Source organism: Bidens hawaiensis, unplaced genomic scaffold, assembly GCF_021521415.1.
Source record: "Bidens hawaiensis isolate Kalapana, Puna unplaced genomic scaffold, B.hawaiensis_p1.1 tig00002935_1, whole genome shotgun sequence".
NCBI classification, from domain to species: domain Eukaryota; kingdom Viridiplantae; phylum Streptophyta; class Magnoliopsida; order Asterales; family Asteraceae; genus Bidens; species Bidens hawaiensis.
Genome location: NW_027491158.1, coordinates 2340597 through 2353078, shown reverse-complemented (window position 1 = coordinate 2353078; position 12482 = coordinate 2340597). Strand labels below are relative to the sequence as shown.

At 33.5% G+C, this 12482-nt stretch overlaps 1 pseudogene across 1 annotated transcript; it reads right to left on the bottom strand.

Annotated features, from left to right (window-relative positions):
* Positions 1–412: 412 nt before the first annotated feature.
* LOC143621701 (eukaryotic translation initiation factor 3 subunit B-like) lies at positions 413–3679 on the bottom strand (annotated as a pseudogene). Its single transcript, XR_013151583.1, has 10 exons — positions 3636–3679; positions 3204–3453; positions 2742–3101; positions 2531–2659; positions 2349–2432; positions 1938–2053; positions 1655–1853; positions 1067–1567; positions 864–972; positions 413–739 (listed from the first exon to the last, which is right to left on the bottom strand). The product of XR_013151583.1 is annotated as a eukaryotic translation initiation factor 3 subunit B-like (transcript).
* Between the last annotated feature and the right edge of the window lie 8803 nt (positions 3680–12482).

Genomic DNA, 12482 nt, shown 5'->3' with positions numbered 1-12482 from the left:
TGCGGTTTCCCCTTTTCTTTCAACATCTTAGATTAATTTAAAAGTGTGGCATATAAACAAGGGCTTATATTATAAGCGGGGTTTAGGTGAGCATAACTGTCAGTTTCTTTCTTTTATGTGCCATTTGGTGTTCTTTGCATTGCGCAATCTCGAGTTGGACACGAAGGACTTTCAGTCTGACTTCTAGTTTGACCATAACTAAAAAGTCAGTCTTGAGTTGTATGTGTTATTGGAGAAAGTAGAACGATGTTCCATACGAGGTATGATATTGGCCGTTGTATTTTACTACAAAAATTGGTCATAATTAGTTACAATTTAATTTAACTCGGTTAACATTCCATAATTTCATCCAATCAAGTCTTTACAACTGCTAATAATTTTCTCAAAAAACAAAAAAACAAACAATGTTTTTTCATACATCTGCAAGGATTTCTCTAGTTACATCCAACAAATCTTCCTCTTCCACTTCCACTTGTTCAGCTTCAACATCACTTGCTTCTCCATCTCTCAGCAATTGTCTCGCCATATTTTCATCTTCATGATATCTTTTCCACTCGTTTAGCCACCTTTCCCATTCTTCATTCAATTGCTTCCTTTTTTCACGATCCCGCTCGCTTGATAACACCATTATGTCTTCATCCTCCATCTCATACTTTTTACTGTATTCTTTTAGATTCTTGAATATATCTTCCTCTTTCTCGGGGCTTAACAAGGATGGTGGCCGAGGCCTCCATAAAAACTGCATCAATTAAATGTTTTTCGTCATCATCTTTTACTATTATCAAACATGATTTTTTTAGCAAGTAATGATCATGTCCAGACTTCAATATGAAGTTGTAAAGTTGTAATAATCAAATAATTACCTGAGAGAGATGGTCCTTGGGTATACGGTACAGTAACTTGCCGTTGAATGACCAAATGTTAGATCCATTTTCCATCTCATGTACGGATGTAACCGAAGTTGCAACATACCTACAAATTAGTATTAGTTGCCTTGGCCTATATGCTTAATCTCAAATGGGTCAAAAAATCAAAATATTGACAATATCTTTTTAGTTTGGTATACCTTCCAGTAGGATCCCATTCAACATCTGTTGCCATAAAATGTTCAACGGTTGCCATTGTTTTAAGCTCATCAACATTGTAGAACTCTAACTGTCCCTTCAATCCAGCCAAGATAACAAAAGGACCAGAACAGAGCATTTGCCTGCTTTTGCTTTAAGGTTGTGAGCTTTGATATCTTACCACCTCTAACCGAATAGAAACTAACATCGGGCCTCGAATTATCGCCATGTATAACCGCAAATCTGTGACCTTTTGGCTCCCATACAAATGAAATAACTTTATCATTCCTGTTTTCTAGCCCAAAAGCCTGAATCGGCATGTCACGCTCCTTGATTCTGAAAAGCTCAAAGCCCGTATATGTACTCTTTTTAGTTTTTGTGTAGCGATCAACTTTTACTGCTAGATACTCCCCATTACTTTGCCAATACATTTTACAGTCACTAACATTGAAAAGATTCTTTTGCCTCGGTTCTACTTTGCTTGGGATTTGATACAGACTAACCTACAAAATTGGTAGTACAAATATCATTAATTCAATGTAACGTGTCATTATTAGTCAAAATTAAAGAGCATGAAATGGAAAACCTACTCTTGCAGGTTGATTTCCACCAGCAAGTTGAGGAACAAAGAGTGCTAAAATAGAATCAGTGGGTGACCAACTAAAGTCCAAGACATTTTCAGCTTTAACGGATTCATCGTCCATAAGAGTAAACTTGTCGGTTTCATACACAGAGATGAAATTTTTCCCAAGCAGAGAAAAATATTTGTCTTCGTTTCCTCCACCCCATCTGCAAAAGCTCAAATTAACATCAATGTGACAAATATAAATGCTTATTAGAAGACATGGATTTATATCCTTATTAATTTATTACCTGATGAAAGGCCAAGAAAAACCGGCAGTTCCTCCAAACGCAAACTCATCTGCACTTCCCTTGAAATCTTTCATTAATTTTCCAGTTCTCACATCAAATATGTTAAGCACCACTTTCTGATCATGAGCAAATCATACAGTCATTAACGAAAAAAATATCATGAGGCATGCTATACACACGCCCGTCCAACATCTAATCTCACACCATTTTCAAATGGCCGTTTTGAATCCCCTACTTTCAAAACAGGTGTTGGGGGATTTGTCCAATGCTTGTTTAACTTCTGATACGACCATTTGAGCATTTGTGAGCAGCCGTTTGTAGGTGTGAAATCAGATATTGGGGACATGTGAGAATAGTAGGACCCAATATCATAAAAATCATTAAAATTGGATACAGAATTGGTATTCTCACCTGAGTGTCGCGAGGGTTGCTTGGCTCATGACTGCTGTAAGTCACCAAATATTTTTCACCAGGGGAGAAGTCAATAAGTTTGACCTACGGTTAAGAGCACAAATCCAGGATCAAAGGTAAATATCAAAAAAATAAATTAAATAATATTTACTGAAAGATAGAAAAGCCATGATCAAAAGAACCTGTGGATGCGCATATCGCATTAGCTGATTAAAACTAGCAGCACCACCCCATACAGCAACACCCTGTCTATGAACCGTGGCTAAGTAGGTCCCTAACGGTGACCACTACACAAAACTTTCAGTCCAAAACTACAAAACAAATTCCATTTTTTAGTATGATTCTTTTTTATCCAGCTAAAAATACAAGTAAAAAAAAGCATAATTTTATTACAGTGCGTTTGTAAACCGGATCAGCTTTAACTTGTCTAGCATCATTCCACAGGACCTCCGTGTCCGATCTCGAACGAATAACAAACTGATCTCTACCTTTCTCATCACCAAGCCAACGCTGCAGATTCTCCTGATTTTACAAAACAAAGTTTCATATTTTTAATTTACCTCTATATAGTAACTTACATGTATTTTTTAGTCAAAACAAAATACATACCCCTGGTGTGAAGGGTCTAGCTTCTGGAGGAGCCCACTCATCTAGGACGTTCATGAACACGTCTATTTCATCAAGCGTGTTAGCGGCTAACTTATAATTACCTAGCTGGGATTTATTGGCCTCATTCTTAGCAAGCTCAGCTTCCTAAAATAACAATTGTACGTCATCAAAAGACACCGCAAGTTTTTAAATAATTAAAAGAAAATTCTTCATAGATCATAATTTCAAAATACGAGGAATAGATACCTGAGGAGTGTTGTACTCGATAAAGCAAAATCCTCGAGTTTTCCCGGTGTCTTACTCAACAGGCATCCAGAAACCATTCTCCTTAATTACACCATACTGACTGAAACGTTTACGAACCACAACTTCAAGTCTATCAAACTTTTCCCGTGGCACAACCGGTAAGTTATCAATAACGATAATTGTCTTAAATCCATCTTCAAATTCCACTGATTCTTGCTCGTATAGATCCTCATCGTCACTAAAAAAATACAATTACACACACCCAATTATAACTTGATTATTATCCTGATGCATATATATATACACAAATAAAAACACATACAAACTATTCCAAAAGCCTACTCAATCGTTCAAAAAAGATCAAACTTAGACACCAATAATGTTTTCCTACATACTGTTGAACTTGGTTTTCTACACATAATAATAACCTACCTTTTAATGCCAAAGTCGAAATTCAAACATGAAGATTCAGCCATTGTTACTGATCGACAACCTTAAACTGTTGAGGGTTTTCGGAATTTTAAGATCGACAAACTTAAACTGTTGTTGAGGGTTTTCTTGATGGATTTATAAGATATATATATACGGCTCGAGAAGTTAAGTTCGATTATGATTTACATGTAAATATTTATATTAAACTAAATAAGGAAATTAATCATCAGTATATTTAATATGACCTGATTTTAGGCCTTAGTAGCTTGTTCCGCAAGTTTCACGTTATGACGTGATTTTAGGCCTTAGTAGCTTGTTCCGCAAGTTTCACGTTATGACGTGATTTTAGGCTTTAGTAGCTTGTTCTGCAAGTTTCACGTGTTATGGATGAACGTCTTTTTTTTCTTTTTTTTATTGCGTGATTACGTGTAGTTTTTAAATCTTGACGAAATTATTATAACTTTTAAATGTACAATTTTGAATGATATAATTCATACTTAACATTGTAACATCTTCTGTGATATAATTGTTGGGACCACTTCATATAGCATATGATCTTTAAACGGTCCGAGCCTCGACACCTTCGTCGAGTGTAGCGGCGAATCTTGGACATACACGTCGAGGGGCCGGACTTAATATGTATAAAAAAAATTTATAAATTATAAACTAGAGTGGGGCGAGCACAAAATTTCGGTCGAAAACTGGTATATTTACACTATGTATAAAATTTTCGACCGAAAAAGGATAAATTTACCCTACCGAGCAATAAGCAAAGAGAGACGGGCTCAAAATTTCGATCGGAAATCAGTATATTTACACTTTGTATAAACATTTACGCCCAAAAAAGGTTAAATTTACACCACTGAACGAAAAACGGAGGGGGTGAGCCTCCCCAACTAAGTTGCGCCATTGGTTGGGTGGGGAGGAGGGGTTACGTGGTTGTTGGGGGTTTCCGTCTGAGAGAAGTTTTCGAGTAAGAAATTAAACGTCAAATAATTTGAGATGGCCGGTTGAAATTCTTTCATAGGTAGATACAGAAAAACCGTTGTTAAAAAAGGTTTGTTACGCCGGTCCTTTTCGCTAAACGCTAGTTAAAACTTAGTTAACTTTTTATAATATGAAAATTACAAATCACACCTTTTATGTTTGGGATTACTTGCAAATTCGTAATTTCAACTTCAATACAATTTAGTCTAATTTTATGAAGTAAAATATCACCCATTATAATTTAGTCAAGTTTTATTATTTTTCAGTCAAGAGATTGATGTTCACGCTTACTTTAGTTGGTGTTCAAGTGGTTAGTTTTTTCATCTATGTTTAGTTATGTTCGTTCGTTTGTGTTCGTGAGCCATTCGCTTATACAAAACGAACAATAACACACTCATTTTCTCAGCGAATAACGAATGAAAACAAACAACAAAACCATATATGTTTAATTTTTTTATAGATTCAATCATTATATTTAATTTCATAAAGGATCCAATTACAATAGATAGACAGGTAAGCGAGCAACAAGTTGCGCCGCAACCCCCTTTTGAATGACAAATCTGATCCCACCAAAAACAAAGTTATAGTTCTTCGATTTTGCTGTGCATGACCCGCTAAACTCTTTTCAGAAACGTAACAACATGTGAGCAAGGGACCCAAATGTATCAAAAGCAAAAGGAATGAAGGCATGTTGATTATCGGCACAGTCCTTCTCGTGATTAGCATTTTTTTTCATAAATATGCTTTTAATAAAGCCTTCCTAGCAACAAACTAGTGTCCTCAATCCCTATAAGGGGACACTCCAGTAACGTCCACACAAGCACGCCTGTTGAATTCGTGTTCATTTGATTCGTTTACAAGCCTAATGTTGTGGGCATCAAGCACGCAACCTATATATTGAATCTCTCCCATTAAGTGTATAAACTTCCCTTTTTTTCTTGCTTGATTATGATGATCACTTTATAAAGGCTTCAGGCTTTATGTCCGGGAAGTTTATGTGAATGAATAACCTTAGAAGTTCATTCAAGTGGTTATCGACCTTGGTGCAGTATATAATACATTATATAATACAGGCTCTTTTATAGAGTCTTAGAGAGCAAAGGGGAAAGACCTTAGCATGATATAATCTTCAGTGATGTTGTGTGCCTTCATTCAGGAATGTCACATCACATCCTACGGCAGAAATTTCGGGTGTAAATCGATTAATTACAACACTCAAGACACTATCATACAATACAATAATTAATGACAATATCTAACATTATTTTATTATTCAAATGAAGTACGACATGTATCAAAATAAATTACAATAATCCAACAAATTCCAAAACAATATCCTGTTAATAACAACCTAAAGCATAAACTACATAAAAAAAACCTAATTAATCAACAAAATTGTGAAGCAAGTAAATCACCGATTTGATATATATATATATATATATATATATATATATATATATATATATAAAGAAAGAAATTAAATTATTGCAAGAAGTGAGAGAAATGAATATGAGCCACTAGTTTTATTTTAGGTTTTAAATATTTAAAAATAAATAAAAAAGATGTAAATGCAATAATAAATGCACTCTCTCTCTCTCTAATTATTACAACTAATATAACCATCATAAATATCTCTAATTAATATATCTAACTAATTTAACTATAATAATTAAAAAAATAAAAACACTACTTTATTTTATTTAACATAAATATAATTTATTCATATAATACTATTTCTTTATATTAAAAAAATAATTTTCACTCAATATATTATCATATATCAACGTATTTAAGTTCAATAAATATACAACCCACACAAAGTTATATAACCTACACTTTGTTTTGAGCAATAAAAACGTACAACATACAAAAAGCATATAACTTACATATGTAATTCGACATCAACAATTGTATAAACTACACAAAGATACAAATACCCTACACATGCGTAGGTCATATGTTTTTCGTATGTAAGCTATATGTTTTCTTATTCTTAAAACAAGTGTAGGTTATATGTTCTTGTGTGGGTTGTATATTTTTTATTGACATTTAATGCAACCATGTGTAAGATAGTTTTTTGTATTATTCATCACAATGTAACTACGTGTTGATGGAATTGATATGTTGAATTTGAAGAAATTGGTTTTAAAAAGAAATTAATGTATGAAAAAATTGTAATTGTGTAAGATAAAATTTCGTATGTAGGTTATATGTTTTTTGTGTGTAGGTTATATGTTTTCGTGTGCGTGTGTATTTTATTGATGATGAATTATGTGTGTAGGTTAAATATTTTTCGTGTGTAGGTTATATGTTATCTTATTCTTAGAACAAGTGTAAATTATACGCTTTTGTGTAGGTTGTATATTTTTGTTGATATCTAATGCAAACACGTGTCAAATTGTTTTCTGGTATTATTCATCATAATGTAAGTATGTGTTGATGGATATTAACATATTGAGTTGGAAGAAATTAGTTTTGGATAGAAAGAAATTTTAATGTATGAATAAATTATACTTGTGTGGGATAAAAATTCAAGAAACAAAAAGTAAGTTATAAAAATAAATGAGTTCTTAATATTTTCTAATTATAATAATTTAATTAGTTATATTAATTAAATAAATAAGTATTATGGTTTATTTGTTATATTAATTGAAGAAAGAGAATAATTAATAGTTTCTTTATTTAGCTTTAAGCATTTAAAACTTAAAACAAAACTAGTGGTTCATATTCATTTCTTACATTTCTTGCAATAATATCATTTCTCTCTTGAACCAACCCTTATATATATATATATATATATATATATATATATGATTGATTGATTTCTTTTTAGAACCACTTTGAGTTTTAAGAACTCGAAAGAACTGAACGTAACAATTTTTTTCGAATTTTTTTTACACATGTGTAATACGTAAGTGTAAGTGATGTACAAGAAATCACGGTACTTTTTTACACACCGAATCGACTTTTTACACATGTGTAACTAACGTTTAAACTTGTGTAATTATCAAAAATACTTATTCTCTCTTCTGCTTCATTTTTTAATTAAATTTAATCTATGCCACATATTTCATATCATTTAATTAAATGTGTGGTTCATAATTGAGTTCTTAAAGTTCTTAAAACTCACCATGGTTCTCAAAATAACCCTATATTTATACAACCAACCTACATACATGTATGTAACATCATAAGAAAATGAGTGAAATTAGAGATTAATGGAATTACACATTCACTTCTCGCACTTCTCGCAATATCCATCCCCTATATATATATATATATATATATATATATATATATATATATATATATATATATATATATAATTATGATCATATGAGAACCATTTTGAAATTGTGAACTTTGAGAACAGTTTTAGACAAAAAAAACCACTGAGAATCACAATCCTAGTTCACTCGCCGAGTCTTATTGCGGGGTGGAGGAATGGTCAACTCATCACACTCATGATCTGAAGACTGCAGGTTCGAATCCTGTTCCCGCTTACTCTTTCGTATCACGCTAATTCAGTGCCAGCGGTTGGTGAAAGACCAGTAAGGAAGATTGAACCTTCTCATAGGGTGTGTTTGATCAAGATAAAACTAGTGGATGTTACCTCCGGATGAAAATGTATTGGAAAATCCCAAAGCAGAGTTTGACCAGTAAGCTAAACAAGGGTTCTCGTACGAAACAGTGAATGAGATTATGACAGCACATCGAAAGAAAGGGGTTGAATATCTTGGTAAATCAGAGATCAATCTCTTCGTACCAACTCTTTAAACACTCAATTGATGATGTGGAACGGAGAAAGGTCACCAAAGAAACAAGGTAGATTGTTTGGGTATCAAAAGAAAGTCCTTCGGTGGTCTTTTTATACGCCATCTTCTTGTTGTTCCTGAATGAAAATTGAGGGCAAGGAAGAAGTCCGTGTTTATTGATCCCTTGGGTCAGCTCGGCCGTCTTGTGTGAAGAGTCCTTGTTGTGGAAGTGCTCCTTCTCATTTGGTGCCATGCCTTGAACAAGCCAATCAATGAGACCAGCCAGCTAGTGCATACCTGTGTTTAGGTTCTATTGATCTTCTTAGTCGTATTCCAGGTCTTGGCAGCTATTCGGTGGTGTTGACTAAGTGTTGCAGACTTAACATTTAGGTTTCGGCATAACAAAGCTTGCACTGTCTTTTCGTACTTAGGAGCACTGCGTGCCATTGGTAATAATTCTACTACGGTGCCACAAATTCGCAAGCTGATCCTAAGTAATCGTTGTTGTTCATTGGATTCCGGAGGAACTACTTCGTTAGGATTGAGGAATTTGATGGTCAATTAATTTGTATATATTTTAGTTCGTTTATTGTTTAGTTTTAACTGTTTATTCTAGAACTATCGATACTTCATACGTGTATTATTGGATTTCAGATCACAAGTGTTAAAGTGCTCAATTTGGACCTATTGTGACACAGAATGAAGACCCGGGATGTCCAGCACGTGAAACGAGAATTATTGAAGTTTGCTAGTGACAAGCCTCATCACGATACGCGATGGGCTTGGTTGAAGGCCCATCGCATATCGCGATGGGTTTAAAATACGAGTTGACTTTTTGGTCCATCGCGATACGCGATGGACCATTGAAGACCCCATCGCGTATCGCGATGGGGTGCAGACGGGAAAATTAGGGTTAAATAATATGTTTCATTCTCAATAACCCCAACTCCGTTTTGACGAACCGAAGGCGATTCTAGCAGCTCCAAGAGGCAATTTCCACCATAATTGCTTGTGTCAAGACCTTCCGCATAATTTATATCATCCATATCGAAGATTCAATGATGTCACGGCTCGGCTAATCTCCTAGAATCGCACCCGGGATGTATAGTTTGTAATCTTTACAGTTTTTCTCATGTGATTAAGAACACTTGTGTATTATTATTGATGATTGATATATGATTATTGATGTTTGGTATTTTTGAGTGTTCGGTCGGTTTAGGTTTACGTTGATCTCAACGATCTGTTACCAATTGCTAGATAATTAGTCATATAACTATTTAGGTTTACGGAACCTCTTCAGCTACTAGGTCCCAAAGCTTCGTTTTTAGCAGGATTGGCTTTGCTGTTCAAAAGGGGGTTTCGGCGCAGCTTGTTGCCCGTTTGCCTGCCACTTTATTGTAATCGTTTTATAGTAAATTATATAAAACTTCGATTGTGATGAAAAAAAATACGATAAAACATACGATTGCCCTTAACTGAGTCACACTGGCAATGACTGTTTGATAACCAGTGCCGTGTATAAAGTGATTGTTGATGTCTAAGGTTTTGTCTGATTTTTTAAAGTTTTTTGTATTTTTATTGACAATTATAGTATATTAATTTTTTAAAGTTAAAGAAGTATAATAATATCATACTCAAATTAAAGAGAACAAAATTCTCGTTTTTATAAGGTAATTTGTTTAGAAAATTATTAACGTGTGAAAAAGTTACGGCCCCTAAAAAAGTCGTGGGGTAGTTAGTTTAGAATAAGGGTTAAATGTGTAACTATTATATAAATTAACAAAAGTTGATAGAAGTTCAAGTACCAAACTTGTAAATTCAAATGTAAAAGCTTCTATCTAGTTTTTTCTCAAACGTTAGTAATAGTAGCGTTCATATATGGAGCCTTTTTTACCAACCTAAAAGCTTAAAGCTACCTTAACCAAATAAAGTTTTTTATTGAATATGAGCTTTTTCTTAAAAGCTTGTAGCTAGAAGCTCCTAAAAGCTCATTGACAAACATACCCTATATGTTTTCTTATTCTTAGAACAAATGTAGGTTATTTGTTTTTGTGTAGGTTGTATCTTTTTTGTTGATATTTAATGCAAACACGTGTAAAATAGTTTTGGTATTATTCATCACAATGTAAGTACGTGTTGATGAATATTAATATATTGAGTTGGAAGAAAGTGGTTTATGATAGAAAGAAATTTTAATGTATGAATAAATTGTACTTGTGTATGAAAAAAATTCAAGAGACAAAAAATAAGTTATAAAATAAATGAGTTCTTAATATTTTCAATTATAATAATTTGATTAGTTTTATTAATTAAATAGATAACTATTACGGTTTATTAGTTATATTAATTGAAGAAAGAGAATACATTTATACTTTCTTTATTTATATTTAAGCATTTAAAACCTAAAACAAAACTAGTGGCTCACATTAATTTCTCATAGTAATTTCATTTTTTCTCATAAACCATCTCATATATATATATATATATATATATATATATATATATATATATATATATATATATATATAACAAATCATTATGTATTGTGAAATTGGCAATTGCATACAAGTAATGTGGTGTCGTTTTGCCATAATTAAACGAACACAATTGATGGCTACTAAGTCAGAGTATGATCCTACTATAATGAGAGTATGATGGAGCTCTCTGAATGCGGTAAATTAACAACTAGACCATTAGCACAAAATAATAAAATAAAAAGAACACGAATTTTAATGTGCTGACGGGTCCGACACAAAAAGACATGCAAATTTGAGATAACAATCTAGTATCAAACTCGAGAATAACCCAACTGTAATTATAGCTAACGAAATTACAAAACTTGAGCTTTGAAATAAACAAGATTTAAGCGAGCTGATGCGGGTTAGAATCCGACCAGTGAATGGGTTCAGGTTCTGGCTAACAGATGTAAAACATAAAAACAAAAATAAAACTCTTCTGGACCAAAAACTAATTCCAACCAGAAGGTTGAGAAATCGATTACATTAAACTTGCTTAAATTGAACCCTAAATGGGCCGATTAGCAATTGGCTGGAAAAATCCCGTCAATCATGAAAATTGATTAGGGCTATTGTTTGTCATATCAATAAGAACATTTCCTCTTTTTATAACTTGCCAGGATTACAAATAGAGAAGGATAGAATTCGAGTCAAAGAAAAAGTCTTGATGTTGGAAAGTCAAACCGAGAAAAATTTCAGCAAAACACAAGAGAACACCAATGGAGGTCAAGTTTTATTATGAAGGCTGCAATTGCAGAAGGGTTTTTGATGCGTTGGTTTATATAGCAAAGACCTAAATTAGTTTTAATTAAACAATTAAGGTAAACGAGTTCGATTTGGAAGGAGAATAATTGGGTGATTTAACCCAATGATTCATTTGATGTCCAAGAGAATGAGCCTAGGCTTGATACATGACCAAATTTCTTTTCTTGTGGCTCATTTTTTGTTAAAACACTCCAAATAGAACGATTAGGAGATCGAATAAAAAATAAATGATTTTTTGGCTGATCTGATAGTTGCCAACGTCACGTGGCCAACTTTAGGTATAATCCCCGCGCGACGCGGCTAACTCAGATCATCAGAATGTTTAGTTTTTGTCACATTTACTCCATATACTTCCCAATAGGGATGGTAAATTCGGGACTGGTGTCGGTACCAAATCGGTACCAACGTTTTGAGTTTCGGTACCGGTACCGGTACCGATACGGTACAGGACGGGTATTTCCCGAAATTTTACCTTAAATACCGGTACCATCCCGGTCCCGTACCGGTACCGGTACCGAACCGAATATTTCGGTACCGGTACCGGTACCAAGAATCCGCGATTTTCGGGACCGGTCGGTACCGGTACGGTCCCTATCTCATCCCTACTTCCCAAAATGTGGTATATAGTCATTTTAGCGATTTTAAAGGGTTTTAAGAGTTGTGTTGACGAGTTTGAATAACATGAGGATATAAAATGAATTAAACAAAATTAAATACTAATAAATGCAAGATTTTATTAATATAAAAGATCAAAATTACATTCCCGAATTGGGTAACATAAACGTATACAAATACGAAAATCCGAAATGTTATAGTATTCCCTA